The sequence below is a fragment of the Lissotriton vulgaris genome, chromosome 2_1, assembly GCF_964263255.1.
Source record: "Lissotriton vulgaris chromosome 2_1, aLisVul1.2, whole genome shotgun sequence".
In the NCBI taxonomy this organism is placed as follows: domain Eukaryota; kingdom Metazoa; phylum Chordata; class Amphibia; order Caudata; family Salamandridae; genus Lissotriton; species Lissotriton vulgaris.
The window spans coordinates 230,877,296-230,893,648 of NC_141687.1; the positions used below are offsets into that span (position 1 = coordinate 230,877,296).

General features: G+C 47.3%; 1 protein-coding gene across 1 annotated transcript in view; it reads left to right on the forward strand.

Moving 5' to 3' along the window:
- Positions 1 to 16,353, forward strand: part of CAMKK1 (calcium/calmodulin dependent protein kinase kinase 1) — a 1,268,063-nt gene that overhangs the window by 730,135 nt on the left and 521,575 nt on the right. The gene's annotated exons all lie outside the window — the stretch shown is intronic.

Consider the following 16,353-nt stretch of genomic DNA (forward strand, 5'->3'; position numbering starts at 1 on the left):
TCAACTTACTCAGATGGGGTAGGAGGGATATTGGACGGAGGTTGTTAAGGTCAGACCATGGTAACGCAGTATTTTTGCGGACAGGGTTCACGACTGCCCTTTTCCAGACACTGGGAATCTTTCCTTCCTTAAGGGAGAGATTAATCAATGATTTAAAGCTCGGGGCTAACAGGCTGCCTAATGGAGCTATCATCTTTGCAGGTAGTAAGTCTGTGGGTGAGCCTTATTTGATTAGGTTATATAGGGTAGTGACTTCTGACAGGCTGATCTCTGGAATCAAAGTAAGCCTGCTGCTTTCGCTCTTGGCTGGCCGGGGGCAGGGAGAATCAGCAGTATCCCTGATATTTGCTGCTTTGGTGATTTTCTCGTAAATCAGTTCAATCTTATCCTCAAAAAATGCGGAAATATCATCGCATAGAGTTTGACTAAAATCATCCGGGCTTTCGCAGGCTATAGGCTTGACAAACAATTGCAAGATTTTATAAAGTTCTCTGGTAGAGTTCCCTTCCTCTGTTATCTGTAACTCTTTTCTCCTGGCTTGTTTTATGTGTTTATAATAATTGGATTGTGCCTCCAAATAGTGTTTTTTGCTAATGGGTGTGTGTGTTTTCCTCCACATTTTCTCCAATCTCTTGAAGTGTAAAAGGCCATTTTATTAGGACAAGTTTGCAATCCTTTAAATTTTATTACATAGTACATAAATGCAATAAATATACTTTCCCCATCTCATACCGACTCATTCTCCTTTCCTCCTTCTCTCACCTGTTTGACTCTTCCCCATTCACTCAGTGACCTCCTTCCTCTCCCCATTCTCACCTTCACTCCGAGCATCCTCTGTTGAATTTCCTTCATTGCCTCCCGCATCCCGCTATCAGTCTCCCGTGAACCGTTCTCCCCCCCCCTAGGGATGGATCCGCCCGTATGTGACTCACCACCCCTCCAAAGCACCACCAACCAGGGAACCCCTGTAGGGTGGTTCCACCCCCCACCTCCCTTGTGCAGCAAATGCATCCTCCACCTTGTGACACCCGGTGGCCGACCAGCCACCACTGTACCATGTGTCTCGCGCAAATAAATAACATCTCCAAGGCAATCCCTGTCTGGGAAAGATGCCCCCCCTCGCCGTGAAAGACCAAGCCCACTTTTGCTTGCAGCCTGTGTAACCAAACCTTTGTCGGGCCAAACCTTGTCAGACAGGAGCCCCCCTTTGTCGGAGAACGACCATCCACCACCTGTATCTGTACCCAGATTAACAAATCACATTACGTCAGGCCAATTTGTGGCCGGGAAGGTGCCCCCTTATCGCAGTGAACGAACATCCACCACCTGTTACTGCGTCCCACGTAAACAAATCAAATATTGCGGGCCACTCTTCGTCCTTGAAAGGTGCCCCCCCTCACGTTGAACGACCATCCACCACCTGTTACTGTGTCCCGCGTAAACAAATCAAATATTGCGGGCCAATCTTCGTCCGAGGAAGGTGCCCCATCTCGCGGTGAACGACCATCCACAACCTTTGCCTGCATCGTGTGTAAATAGATGAGATTTTTGGCCAAACATTGTTTGCGACAAATGCCCCTTTCCCGGTGAACGACCATTCACCCTTCTGCTTGCAGCCAGTGTAACAGAGAAGATTTACGGACCAAACTTTGCCTGCGACAAGCGCCCCCACGCCCCCTTGGTGAATGACCATTCAACATTTTGCTTGCATCCAAATGTAGACAGATAGGATTCTTGAGCCAAAACCATGCTTGTGCCAAGTGCCCCCTTAGCGGTGAACGACCATCTACCCTTTTGCTAGCCTCCATTGTAAATAGATAAGATTTGATGGGACCGAAACTTTGTTTGTGACAAGGTCTCCCCTCGCGGTGAACAACCATCCACCCATTTGCTTGCACCCAGTGTAACAGAGAAGATATCTGTGCCAAACTTTTATTTGCGACAAGCACTCCCTCCTCAGTGGACGACCATCCACCCTTCTGCTTGCATCCAATACGGACAGATAGGATTTGTGGGCCAAAACCTTGTTTGTGCCAAGTGCCCCCTTCACGGTGACCTACAATCCACCCTTTGCTCGCCTCCATTGTAAACCGATAAGATTTGATGAGACCAAAAATTTGCTTGTGACTAGTGCCCACCCCCACGGTGAAAGACCAACCACCCCTTTGCTTGCATCCAGCGTAAACCGCTAAGGTTATTCAGTCCAAACTCTGCATTGTGACAAATGCCCCCTTCGTGGTGAACTGCCATCCACCACCAGTACCCGCACCCGGAGGAACAAGTAACATTTTTTGTGGACGGGCCGATCCTCAACCATGCAAGTACCCCCATCACGGTGCAAACTCCCTCCTTCCACCTGTACCTGCGTCCCTTGAGGACAAGCAACATTTTTGCAGGCCAACCTCGTCCATGAAAGGTGACCCCCCCCATCCCAGTGGACGATCCTCCACCACCCAAACTTGCGTCCTGTGTCTATAAGTCATCAGTCAGGGCCAATCCCTGCCCTTGACCTCCCGCTCCCTTTCATCGAGCCCTTGCACCGCAAGTCAGGCAAATAGCCCCTCCCCCTTTCAACCCACTCTGCTGCCAGGCCCCAATTTAAACTTAGTGACCCGATGGCCCCCATTATCCGCTACTGTGCACCATGTCCCCCTCCATGCATCATAGTGTAAAGCCATACCAGAGATATCCCATCCTACATCTGTTTCCGACCTGTATTCTCCGATTGGGGCAACTCCTTATTTCTTGCAACACAATTTCATCCGCACCGACCACAAACACCCCCCATACGCCCCAGAGAAACCCTCATCATTGCACACCCCTCCTGTAAACTGGCTAGTTCGCCTCCTCCGTCAGTCCATCGCTGGGAGAAGGTCCCATCCCCCACTAGGCGACCGCCTGGGGTCCTGCTCCACTCCCGACTCCTGTAGTAGAAAATAATAATTAGTCTTACATGAAGTGCATCCCTCTTGCATTAGCCCCTGTTCGGCAAGCGTCCAGTCGCCACGTCGTCCCAGAAACACCTTGTCGTACACCCGTAACCCGAACCTTCAGCCTATACCCCCCCCCATGGCCCTCCATCTGCCATCACTGCTACAACCCCCCTAACGTAAGAACTGTGCGCCACCGCTGGCAGCCTCACTCAACAGTCTGGCCTCCGAATGAAGCCTAGAACGACCTGCAGAACGGAGATACCACCTTCAACCATTTGAAAAGACAACAGCCCCCAGCCCTAGGTCTTCACTCGCAATCCCCTAATCTTGGTGCCCTTGAAAACTGCCCGCAACCACTAAACCCACCATCCTCACAACGTGCCTCAAATCACCAAATGTCGCCCTGCTCGAGAATCATGTGCCCCATAATATACCCCAAAACACTCCAGGCGCCGCCTGGCCGGTTACCATAAGCACCGCCCATTCAACCACTGCTCCACATTGACCACAGCGACCCGCCTCCAGGGGGAAACTAACAGCCTCCCAGGTCCCCTTTAACCCTTGAGAAGAGCATAGTGCCAGAGTCTTTCTGCCACTGCACCTCACGCAGTCTCCCCGCACCCGACATCACAAAAACCATCCCAACACATCGCCTACCGCATACGCTCCTTCTGCTGCACCATTCGGCCTCACACTCTGCGCGCCTCGCTGGACACGCTGCCTAAAAGATCCCCCCCCTCCCCTGTGTAGCCCCCTCAGACCCAAGTCATAAAAGAAACCCCTTTGGATTAATGCACACTTTTCACACCATTCATACACAAACCGCCTCTCAACAATAGGATAACAATGGACACGAGGGATGCAGCAAAAAAAAGAATTAATCTAAAGGAATACAAATCTAGAAAAATATACAAATGTATTCACGATTAAAAAAAACTGTACATATCATAATACATACACAGTTCACAACACTTCCAGTCCTAGACTGAGAGAAAATTTTCAGACCATATAGTCTGCAACACGATGTAGTCTTTGTTTAAAAAAACACATATGTAAAGACTCCTGCGCCCCAGGCCCCCACAGCCCCAACCTGCACACCCCCAGCCCCCCTGTTCGGTACATCGTGTATGTAGAGCGCTCCGATACCTATGGGTCGAGCCACCGCTAAATAAAACTGTAATTAAAGAACTAAATACAAGGGAACAGCCTAACCATCAAAACCTGTCTCACGTCATAGCAAAAACCACAGACATACCACCCGTACCCTGTCTTCAGCACCTGCAGCATTTGGGTCAGCCATCCATGTCCCAGGCCCCCTCCCCTCCTGGGGTGGGCCTCCATTGCAGTCGCCCAAACCCACTCCAGCGTCCCTGGACCAGTGCAAACCCTCCCCCCCCCAGAACAACTCCTGCAGTTGCACCAGAGTCCCGACTTTCTCACCTACAACCTTGAGCGCCATGGACCCATGGCCTCCAAATAACCAAGGACTTCCTAGCCCCATCCATCCCCTGCACAACGTCGTTGGGTTAATCGAATCCCTATTATTGGAAGCCAACCCCGCCTGAAGGCATCCAATTTTTGAGCATGCCCCAGCTGCGGGCAAGGCCTGTACCGTGCATGTAAGCCCCCCACCGCATATTCTACCTGTACCCGCTTGCGTGGCAGCCAACACCTCAGGACCCCCAGCGCTCCCTTCGCTCCGCCAATGCCCAGTGACCATTGGCAAAGAAGTCCACAATGCTGAACTGATAAACACCATTGCATAACATTCCATTCCAGCAACCAGTGTGCTCCCTTCAGTCCCCGGTCCGCTCCTCATCTATTACAGCCCAATGCACCCCGGCCAACCAGCCGCAGACTCTCCATCCGCGCAGCTCCCCCCGACCCCCGGCCCCATCCATAGACCTGTACCTGAGTGTACAACCAGAACCTCCTCCTCAGACGCTGGTGTTACCCATCGCTGTCGACCCCTCCGCACTTGTCTGTAGCAGTGTGTGGCTCCTGGAGTAACAATAAAAGCAGTCCAGTTACCTGAAACCCCCCGCCCTCCTTGGCGACCCCACTCAACCGCTGCCCTATACGCACTGCATCTTTCATTCCACACCCACTCCCTACTCCTACTGAATCCCACCACACCCATGTCAACAAAAACCCCTTACTCATCCGCAGACCTCCATACCACTGTCACAACTGGTCTCAACTTCGAAAAAATTCCATATGCTAAAATGTGTTTGCTGCGCGATCCCGCGATGGAGGGGCAGGACGCTGAGGACCCCACTGGAACTTCTGACCAGCGTCCTGAGGCCGTCATGCGCCCTGCTGGCATCCCGGTTACCACCGGCACAATACCGGTACTGGTCCCCCCCCACCAGGTTGCTCCAACCAGGTGAGCCCCGAGCACCACCGGGCCTCGCGCCGTGAAGGCGGTCCCTCACCCCTCCTCACAGTACCCCTTAAAACGCCACCTGCGTGCCCCAGGCCCTCCCAGGCAGCAACCCCCAAAGCAACGCCCCTGTAATAGATTGATATAGCCGCACTCCCGAGGAGACATTCTCTTCAACAATAATAAATCATCAAACTACTCCGGCTTGTCTTCCATCGGATTTTCAGCACTCAGAAAGGATTCACCATTTCAGCCCCCTGGCCCCCCGCGCTGCCACCCGTCACCCCCCTCCTCCCCCCCCCAAGGGGAGCCTGTCCGCAGTAGGGAGGCTCCTACATTCCTCAAACCTGTAAGTGCCCCCCGCCAAGGCTGGGCTCACGTACCATGCAGCTGAGCTCTGCTTCTCGTCCCCACACCCCCCCACCACCGCCCTCCGAGGCAGCCAGCTCACTCCCAAGTACCAGGCGGAGTTGCGCTGAGCTCGATGCTTGCCGCTGCCACGACACCCCCCTACCCCTCTCCCAGAAGCAGTCAGCCCCGACCAGGCATGTCACCCCGCCCGCCACCGAGCCGCCACATGCTCAGCACTGGCCCGTTCGCCCCACATGGCCTCCCCCCGGCAAAGGCAGCGCGCATCGCGTAGACGGAAAAACACACACGACCTGCCGCCCGCCCGCCCTCTTGCTGTACGCCAAAACTGGGTGCCCCTACCCTACCTGACACAGTTCTAGGAGGCGCGGACCACACAGCCCATCACCTCGGAGGCCCCGGTGCTAACACCCGCACATGCCCGCAGGCCGGCCTGTCACCTGCCCACTAAGCGCAACAGCCGCAGCGCCTCCCACCGGCCCCACACTACGAAGCAGACAGCTGCCCCTCGAAGGGCGCCAGAGCCCATAGCCCAGAAAACTTTCCTGCATGCCCCTTTTAAAACAGCAGCTACAAAACTAAAACCCCCGCCGATCGACACATCACCCCGTTCCCCAACCACCCACCTACCGACCTGAACGTTTTATGTCCCCCCTGGTGGTGCTCAGGAGTTGAGAAGAGGCTGTTTTCTCCTCTTCCAACTCCTTATAAATTCCCCCAAATCCCGCTCCCTCCCCCTTCTAATCCCACCCCCCACCTTGTCCTTCTGGTCTTTGCGCAAATTTCCTAGGGGAAGACTGGTCTGCGACCTTTACTGCCCTTCGGGACACATTACTTTTCCTGCTTCCTGCTTTCCCTGTGTCTCCCTGGGAGGCGGGTCTAGGGTTCGCCAAGCCAGAGTGGACTTTGGAAAGGAGACAAAACCCTTCTCTAAGCTGCTACAGTGTGGATGCCCTGGGCATGTAGAAGATGAGGACAAGACCACAAGGAGCGGACTACAGGGGCCTGAAACTCCCTGGGGGTCAGAGGCTGCAGTGTGGTCTGCGTCCACGGAGTCACCATGCAGGGGGAGACCTCCAGTCAGGGTCTGTGACAGTGGCGGCTGGTGACATTACAAAGTTGTGGAGCTTAAAAGTTTGTGATGTATAGGGAAGCGTGCAAGCCCGATAAATAAGAAGGGCTTGGGAGGGGGAGTGGGGGGTGCCCTACAAGATACTATCAGACTGAAAACTAAGAAGTGTAAAAAGTAAAAACAAGAAAGCACAGCAAGCATTTTCCACCCAGTATCTGTAACAATATCCTCATATCCATTAACACCATCCCAACAATGCTGCAATGTAGAAAAGATTTGAACACACACTTCTTTACAGAATAGTATATCACAGTGCAGTAAAAAAATTACTAACCAGCTACAACTCCCATCACTTGTTGACCCTAATTTATTGCTTGGATGTTTACTAGCCGTTAGTAAGTGGTTGTGCTTATTTTGGAAATATGGCAAGGTTGTCATAACCCTTTCCTTCATTTTAGCAAAACATGCAGCATGACCTGCACATCTTTACATTTTTTCACTAACTGCAGCCCTTGGGTTCCAGTAGTCACAGAAAATCCATAACAGATGACATTTTAATCCTAAACAGGTCATTAAGATACTTTGCATTTCACAAGAAAGCAGAGCAGAATATCCTTTTCTCAAGTTGAAATCTGCCATGCTGGTAACAATAAATTTCACAGCACTGCCACTGACGGAACAGTACACAGATCGCTGCTAAATTAAAAAAAATATAATATAATAAAATAAAACTTAACTTACCGTCCTGCGCCGCTGCCACCTTAGCTTCTAGATGGGTACGTCCTGCCTTTTCCAATTCCTACAGGCAGCTCTCATAGCGACTTCATCAGCCAGGAAAAGGCAGACTCCCTTCCTCCCCTCTGCCAATCACAACACTGCAATGGCAGCGTTGTGATTGGTGAGGCGCAGCAGAGAACGCCCCACCGGAGCCATTTTCTCTATGTAGGCGGCTTCATTCAGCTATACATAGAGAAAAAGGGAGAGTGGGCAGTCCTGCTCGAGGGCAGGGGGGAGTGGCTTGCCCAATGTTGTGCATACTGACTGTTTGGTCGGCCCTAGTAAACATAGAAGACAGTTTAGAATAATCATTTATAAAAAAAAGAACTGATGTAAATATCTGCTTCATGAGCCCGACTCACAAAAGCAGAGAAATTCTATAAATCATAGAAATATGTCTACGACTTTAATTGATATCTAGATTTTTGCAGATTCTCAAAGTTACTATGAGTATGTAGGCAAAAATATGCAAATCAAGCCTTGCCAGGCGTGTTCCCGTTCCACCTTAAGAGCTTCAAATTCGCGCCGCGCGGAAGGTGTTAAGTTCCAATTACATTTTTTGAAAAACGTTTTGTAACTCATATTCATGCTGCTACTATAACAATGAAATATGTATATAACAATTTCTGCCAGCGCAAGTAGCTTCGAGCAACCAGTTGTGAAGGTGCTCTTCAACAGATAGGCAAAGACTCACCTTGTAACAAGTACACTCATATAGATACCAGTAGCAGGCGATTAACTTGTTGAGTTATTTACCAAGTTTCTTATAACGAAAGCAACAAATACTGCATATTTGATACAATTTGTATTTCTGTAGGAAGCACAGTGCACAGTAACATTGTATGATTTTCACTTGGAACCCCGGTAATTAAACTCACTTTTTGCCCATTGAAGAAATCATGAAAACAAAAACTTTATGTGAAAACTCTTTTTGAGGTTTGCGTGAGGTAGTGAGAGTCCTTTTTGAAGCGTGGTATCCATTTTAAAGAGACAGGCGTGGCCAAAGGATGTATGACATTACAACGCATGCTTTTACCACGCATGCGTTTACATTGCAGTTTTTACAACGCATGCTGTTACAACGCATAGCGCTAAGGGGTGCTGGATAGTGAATAGTTTAATTTACTATTCCAACTCCATTCCCCGTGGATAGTAGGGAAGGTGTTGGGTAGTAAATTAAATCTATTCCCTATCCTAGAGCGCCCCCAGCACTATGCATTGTAATGACATGTGTTGTAATAGTTGCGTCGTAAAGGCACTGCGTGGTAAAAGTTGCGTTTAAAAGGATGTTTCCCGTGGCCAAAGGTTAATGGATGGCCCACATCTGTTTTTAGATTTTCAGAGATGTTGTTGAGGTACTAAGAGAGCAGTAGGACCCTGGTTAATAGTCCACACTTTATACCCCAATATCACTCAATTATTGCTCTTCATGACGCCATCTTTGCTATGGTTCTTCCTGTGCCCCTGTTGTGTTTTTGCCACTATGTCTGCGCACGCATTTAGAGCAGAATAGAGTGGGAGACACTGTGCTTAATCTTGCGCTCCTTGTGTACGGAGTGGTCTGTGACATACAGATTATACCTCATTGACTATGGCCTATGCAGGGTGCTACCTTGGGAGGTGTAGCTTTGCACCCACTGTAGTATGTGTTCTATAGGCCAACAAGCATGGTAGAGGAGCTACCGTTAGGAATATTCATGATGGTAGCAGCCATGGTGTAAGCTCTGAATAGTCCACCAAGGAGCATCAGGCAGTAACCCATTGGAACAGCCATTGCTACCACCAGGCACCATAGTACGTACTCTGACTAGTCCACCATGGATCAAACGAGGAATAATTATTGTAATTCCAGCCAAGGTATATGGTGTGAGGGGTCCACCCAAGTGGGGCTTAGATACAATATTAATGGACATTTTACAGACTGGCATGATACATACTATAAGGGATAACTCCATGAGTGTCAGTGGAAGAATCCAAAGTTGATAGAACACAACACACACAAGTGTGGGGATTCCCTATAGGCAGTACTGGTATGATCCATCATGGTTACATAGGGATAAGTAAGACCAGACCCTATCTGTGCACGGGTTTGGGGGTACTCCGTAGAACAGTGAGATGTGTGCCATCAGGAAATAAAACTGACTTAAACATGCACCCACTTGCCAGGCCCTAACCTCCCCATTTATTACATGTTAGTCACCCTTAACACCTTGGCTGCTAGTGGTTTTCCCCTCCTGTGCTGGAAAGTAAGATTTATCATTGTTCATGACAAGGTCAGCTCGTCATAAGCACAGCTCCACTGTGCCTCATGACGAGCTGAGCTCGTCATGAGCAGGGAAGGGGTTATGGTAGGCCCAAGGTAGCCCCATGTTGACCTGGCAAGTGCGCCCACTAGCCAGGCCCAACCCATCCCTTTTACTACAAGGCACCCCTTAAGTAGGCGTAAGGTAGCCCCCTGGGCTGGGTGCAGTATATGTGAAAGGTAGGACATGTGCTGGAGTGTTTTACATGTCCTGGTAGTGAAATACTGCCAATTTCGTTTTTCACTATTGAAAGGCTATTGCTCCCATAGGTTATCCTTGGAGCAGCCTTGTAATATTTTACAAGTGTAACTTTCAGTTGGGAAGAAATGGACATTTGGAGTATCAGTTCCCTGAACTCAGTATTTAAAAGTACATCTTTTAGTGAAGATGGTTTTTAAATTGTGTGTTTGAAAATGCAACTGTTAGAAAGTTGAAAAATGTTACCAGTTTGTGTTGCCCTTAATGTTTGACATGAATTGAATGTCACTGAATCTATGGAATAATCCAGAAAAAGTGCAAAATAAATAACAAAAGCCTATGAATTAACTCCACCGGCTCTGCTTTTGATTAGATTCTAACAGTAGCTACTGGATATTTTTGAGTATATAACTGTTATAAAGTGGGCATTTTCTTGCTCTACCATTCTGTGTGCCTCTGCCTGCTTGTGGAATCAATGTCTGGGTTAGACTGACAGGGGTCTTTGTACATTCACTCCAGACATTCACTCCAGATATTTACACAAAGGGAGCTGAGGTGTGCCCTGCATATCCTGATGGGGCTTCCCTGAGCTAGAGTGGTGGAAGGAGTCATCGCTGACATCTGAATAGGGGCTGTGTCTGCCTTTCACAATGCTGCTTCCACATCTGTGGTGTGGCTGGGCCCGGGAGGACAGAACTTGTTCTAGTGAGCAAGAGAGACTTTCTTTGAAACCTGCACACTTCAAAGGCTGAAGGTAGGATAAGTAGTGGGGCCCTGACCCCAAAACTTTGGAACTCCTCTGGACTAAAAGGACCCTGCCAAGAAAAAGAGCTGAAGAGCGGACAGGAGGTGTACTGACTCTTTTGCTGTGTTCCTGTTTGTGTGCACAAATGCTTTACACATTACCTCTGTAGTTTAGCCTTTACACATTGCCTCTGTAGTTTAGCCTGACTGCTCTGTGTCAAGCTACCAGAGGGTAATCACAGGCAAACTTAAGTGTGCACTTTACTCGTCCTGACTAGAAGGAAGGGTCCCTACTTGGACAGGGTGTATACCACTGCCAACTACAGACCCCAATTCTAACTTGGTCAGAGAAATAGATGTGTAGCAGGTGCTTTTATGTGATGTTCTGGTTTCTTTCTATACTATCGCAGTAAAGAGAGAAAGCGTTGGTTGGTCCTTTTTGCATGGTCAAGGAATTACAAATCAAGCATTTCGTCTTGAGCTGTCAAGATCTTGAGGATTTTCACTTTTTAAGATATTCTGAAGGTATTTGGTACAGTTATAGCCAACCGGGTTGATGGATGTGATGAGATCATGTAGTGGGCGGAGGTAGTCATGAAAGGGGTGGAGCAATGATTGAGCCTTGATTTCCTTCAACTGAAAGGTGGTGATGTTGATGGGAAGAGCAAGATGATGTTTGATTTGGCATATAGATGGGTATAGATCTTTTGACTTTTGGTTCGCTTGATGCTAAGTTTCTGGGCGCACTCTAGAAGGATGTTTTGGTGGAACTGTGTGGAAATTGGCAGAAAGGTTCATTAGAATAAGTGTGGCAATGCAGCTCCTGTCCATGACATTTTTCAGATCCTCTCAGAGGGAGATCAGAGTGTATTCTGTGCCTCCTCCACGCAGGAGCCCAGTTTGTGCATCTGAGAGCAGGTTGACTTCTAGCTGTTTTTTGATCAGTTAGCCAAGGTATAGGCCATTTGAGATTGGTCTGTTACTGACAGGATTCTTCTTGGTCGATATCTTTCTTCTGACAAGTGGTGCTATGTAAGATATCTGGGGTTCTAAGTGGAAGCTACCTGATGATAGTCGTTGATAATGGTTGTTGCTGGGGTTGTGGTGGCTGCAAATAGAAGGATGCTCATCAAGTATAGGACCACACAGGGATCTGATCATGAACCCTCTGGTTGACTAGACTTGAGCAAATTGTCAAATTCTGAGACTTAGAGTTGATTTAAGGACGCATATGTTAGATGCCTGTTCGTCAATGTCGTCCACTCTGTCTTGGCCTTGAAAGGCTGAATGTCTTTCATCTTTTTAGCAAGATGAAGATCTAACATCTTAGCTTTGGTGACCAGGTAATATGCGATGGAGCTACAGAAATCTTGAGACAGAAACGTCTTTGAGGTGGTGCACTCCAGGTAGCAGAATTTTTGTAGGATCTTGTGGAGTTTCGTGATGGGCATTTGACACTGGAGATCCGGTCCGAGTACTATAGTATTTTCATTTTCTTGATGCCGGATTTGTAGATACTGTTAAGATGCTGGAGGTGGATTTGGCTTGGAACATTTCTGGATTTCTTCCATGGATGTTCAAGTGATGTCATTAGTGATTTCATCTTCTTTATTCCTTCACTAAAACAACTTGCTTTATCTCATCGGTTAAGATGTGGGGAAGTTTGGAGAGGGATGAATTTGTCAAAGGCTTTGTAGAACCTATTGTACAGCTGATCGACATCTATTATTTGGTTCACTGGTGAGAGATCCTAAAAGTGAGACTCAAGTTCTGGTAGGTCAGTTTGTTACAATGTCTGTATGTGGTTTACATCAGCGTTGTTTTTGTGTTGTTCATGAGGGGGACCCAATTGCGAAAGAGATGAGGTGGTGGTAACTTAGAAAGGTGCGTTTGTTCCCTGTGATTGTGTTGAATCCAGAGATTGCAATGAGTGTGTAACCTGATGTGTGTTTTAAGGAGTAGAAAGGTTCTAGGTTTGTTGCACTGTTTCTTGTCTGTGGAATGGAAGGTTGATCAAGCACATACTTCACCTATGTAGTCAATGTTGGTGTGATTTAGGGAGATGTCCGAGATGGCATCAAGGGAGGCATCCGAGAAACCTGCTGGGCCTGGTTGTGGTCTGTAGATAATTAGGGATGTCCATTATCAAAAATAACGGGCTCAAGGTGGATATTTAATCAGGGGAAAGGAACGAGCCGCTCCTATTTCCTCGCTCTCTTTTTGATTATTTGTTGATAATTCGAGATGCACACAAGAAAGTTGTAATGGTGTTCAATGGGTTTGCTGCGATTCTTAATGTATCAAGTGTATGTCTTTAATGTTGGTAGTTAGCAATGAATATTTGAAGATCACAGCAGCTAAATCTTCTTCAGCTTTTTCCGGTGGTTACATATATGGAATCCATATCTTGTTGCTGTGGCATCGTGGACTACATGGATATATCCAAGCCATATTTTGGTAAAGAAGAGCAGGTCCTGTTTGAAGTCTGATATCAAGAGAAAGATAGTTGATCAGATATTCAATGTGTGTTGATCAGTAGCAAGCTCAACAGAGACGGTAGGAGGTGAAAGATGAGGAAGAAAATGTGTTAGTGGCATAGACAGAAGTGGGACCAGGATGGGGAAGACAGGAGCTAGATGACAGGACAGACAAAGAGATGCTGAGTGTGTGCTCCTCTTTCTGTGCAAAATGGTTTAGATGAGACATTACTGATTAGTAGGGTCATGTGGTAGCTTGTTTACTGAATAAAAGATAGGAGGTGGGTTAACTAGTGTTGCATTGATAGTCTGCTGAGAGATGCCAAAAGTTCAGGCATGGGGTGTTAAAATATTGGAGAAATAAAAGAGTTGAGGAGAGCGCGATTGGCAAGTAAAATGTAGGGATACAGCAAAACGTACAACTGTAACACAATTCTTGTTGCTGCCAGTTTACATCTGCTGAAACTATATCTCACATTTTAGACTGTATTATAAATTTTTTCTGTAGGTCACATCTGACACTACTACACCACACCTGCTGCAACTAAGCTACACTTGATGGTACTAAACTAGTCTTGCTACTATTAGACTGCACCTGCTGTTCTAATCTAAACAGGCTGCAACTAAACAACGTCTGCTATAAGCCAAGTGCTGCTAGACCACACCTGCTAAAGTGAACCTCACTGGCTGCCACTAGACCTTATTGAGTACCATTAAATGACACCTGCTGTCATTATGCCATCCCTGCTGCCACTAAACCTCAAGTGTTACTATATTAATACACTTAGCCACACGGCGACTGCCACCAGACCACAGCTGCTGTACTACTTCACAAGAGCAGCCAATAGACCACAATGACGTCCACTGGATTGCATTAGCTCTGACTAAATAACAGCAGGTGTGGTTAGTAAATCACATCTGCTTTCACCAGAACACATAAAGTGCTATTAGGCCTCACCAGCTGCCAATGGACTAGAAAAACTACCACTGCATTGCTACTTGAATGCATCTTTTGCCACTAGAATACACTTATTTCAGGGTGTGCTTCCTGATATCACACCACAGGTTTGATATTTTATCACACCTACTGCAATAAGGTCACACCAGATGTTGGTGCTAGATGGCACTTACTATTAGTAAATTATTCCTCTTTCTATTCACAGACCAGTGCAAACTAGACCATGTCTGCATGTGCAGGACCAAGCTTCTGTAACTAGGCATCATTAGGGCCATTATTTCACAGCTGCTGACGCTAGACCGTAACTACTGTAACTATTACGCCTACTGCCTTTAGACCAAACCAAAGGCCACTAAATCATATTTTCTATTCCTGTGCAACAGTGGCTGCCAGTACCCACATCTGCTCTCATTGGATAAATCTGTTGTGAGGTCAAACCTGTTGCTTCAAGAAAACAGATGCTGGCATTAGATCATGTTCACTGACACTTCAGTTGCCACTCTACAACACCACCTTCCACAGGAACACATTGATGATACACATGTGCATGTATTAGATTGTATTTGCTGGAACTAGACTACATTGTTGAGTCACGTTCTACCAGAAGAAAGACAGCGGCTGCCAGTAAATCGCACAATCTACCAGTAGGCCAAACATGCACCCACTTGGCCAAAGCTGACCTGACTAGTTTATACCTTCTGCCACTAGATTACATCAGCCAACACTACATTGCCCCTGCTTCCGGTGAACTACACTTCAGCTACCACCTTCATTGGCTTCTAGTGAGCTATACTTACTTCCACTGGACCACACCTTTATTCCCACCGCCTTCCATTAAATGGCCCCAGATGCTGGTAGGCCACGCCTTCTTCCACACAACCTCAGTTGCTGCCAATAAACTAAATCTGCAGCTACTAGTAACTAAACCACAGTAACAACAACTGAGGCCACATTACTAAACCTGCTCCGGTTAGACTACACACATATCTGCAGCAAGTGCAGAACGCGGCCGCCAGGCTCCTGACGGGCCATCCTAGGCGTCAGTCTGCTCGCCCTGCGTTGAAGGCGCTACACTGGCTCCCTGTCAGAGAGAGGGTGAAATTTAAGGCACTCTGTATGGCCCACAAAATTCTGCAGGGGAAAGGTCCACCTATCCTAGGGGATATGGTTCAGCCTTACAAGGCCTCCCGCTCTCTCCGTTCTAACCATCAACACCTGCTGCAGGTCATGAGGGTGAGGAAAGCAAGAACCGGTGGCAGAAGATTCTCCATAAACGTGGCCACCCTGTGGAATTCTCTCCCTCTGCACTTACGCTCGGAAACGAGCCTTCTACGGTTCCGCAAACTTTTAAAAACTTACCTATTCCCTGTCTAGTTCTGGTGCCTATTGTGGTAGTGTCTCTTTCTGGATGAGCGCGGGGATGCCCAAGGGTAACCAGGCGCTATATAAAACTCGTTAATAATAATAATATCTATTTCTACTAAATCACCCCTACTGCTTGTATACTACACCTAAGTGTACTACCATACTGGCTTTCACTATGCCGCACCAGCTTCTGCTAGATCCCTTTGCTGCCAGTGGACTTCCACTACACCATAAAATCTGCCCTTATTCCAACATTCTACCACCTCCCCATGCTGCTTCAAGGCCTTATGTTGGGTTTGAATTATAAAAGTAGTCTGCTACAGTCAGCGAAGTCTCAAATCCAGAACCTTTATTCCATTCTACTTGCTGGTTCTATTAATTGATTGTATGCCACTCATTGTTCTTCTTGTATTTTATGAAATTGTGTACTTAAATAATTCTATTTATTTGTTGCTCTAAAGGAATTGTAACTGTATGCAACTTAATTGTGTTATTGGTCTTTATATCCCCTTATTGTTTCTTTAGTATCCCTAAATCCTTCATAGAATTTTGATCTCAATTGTTGATGGTAGATTGAATGAAGTCTTCTATTTGCGGGATTGACTAATTTGATTCTCTGTCATTCTCCTTGTATTTCTATGAAATTGTGTACATAACTAATTCTGTCTATTTACTGTGCAACGGAATTATAACCATTTCAAAATACAATTTCATTGTGATATTTGTCCTCTTCTTTAATGTTGCTTCTTTTAGTATCTCTATATTATCTGCAGA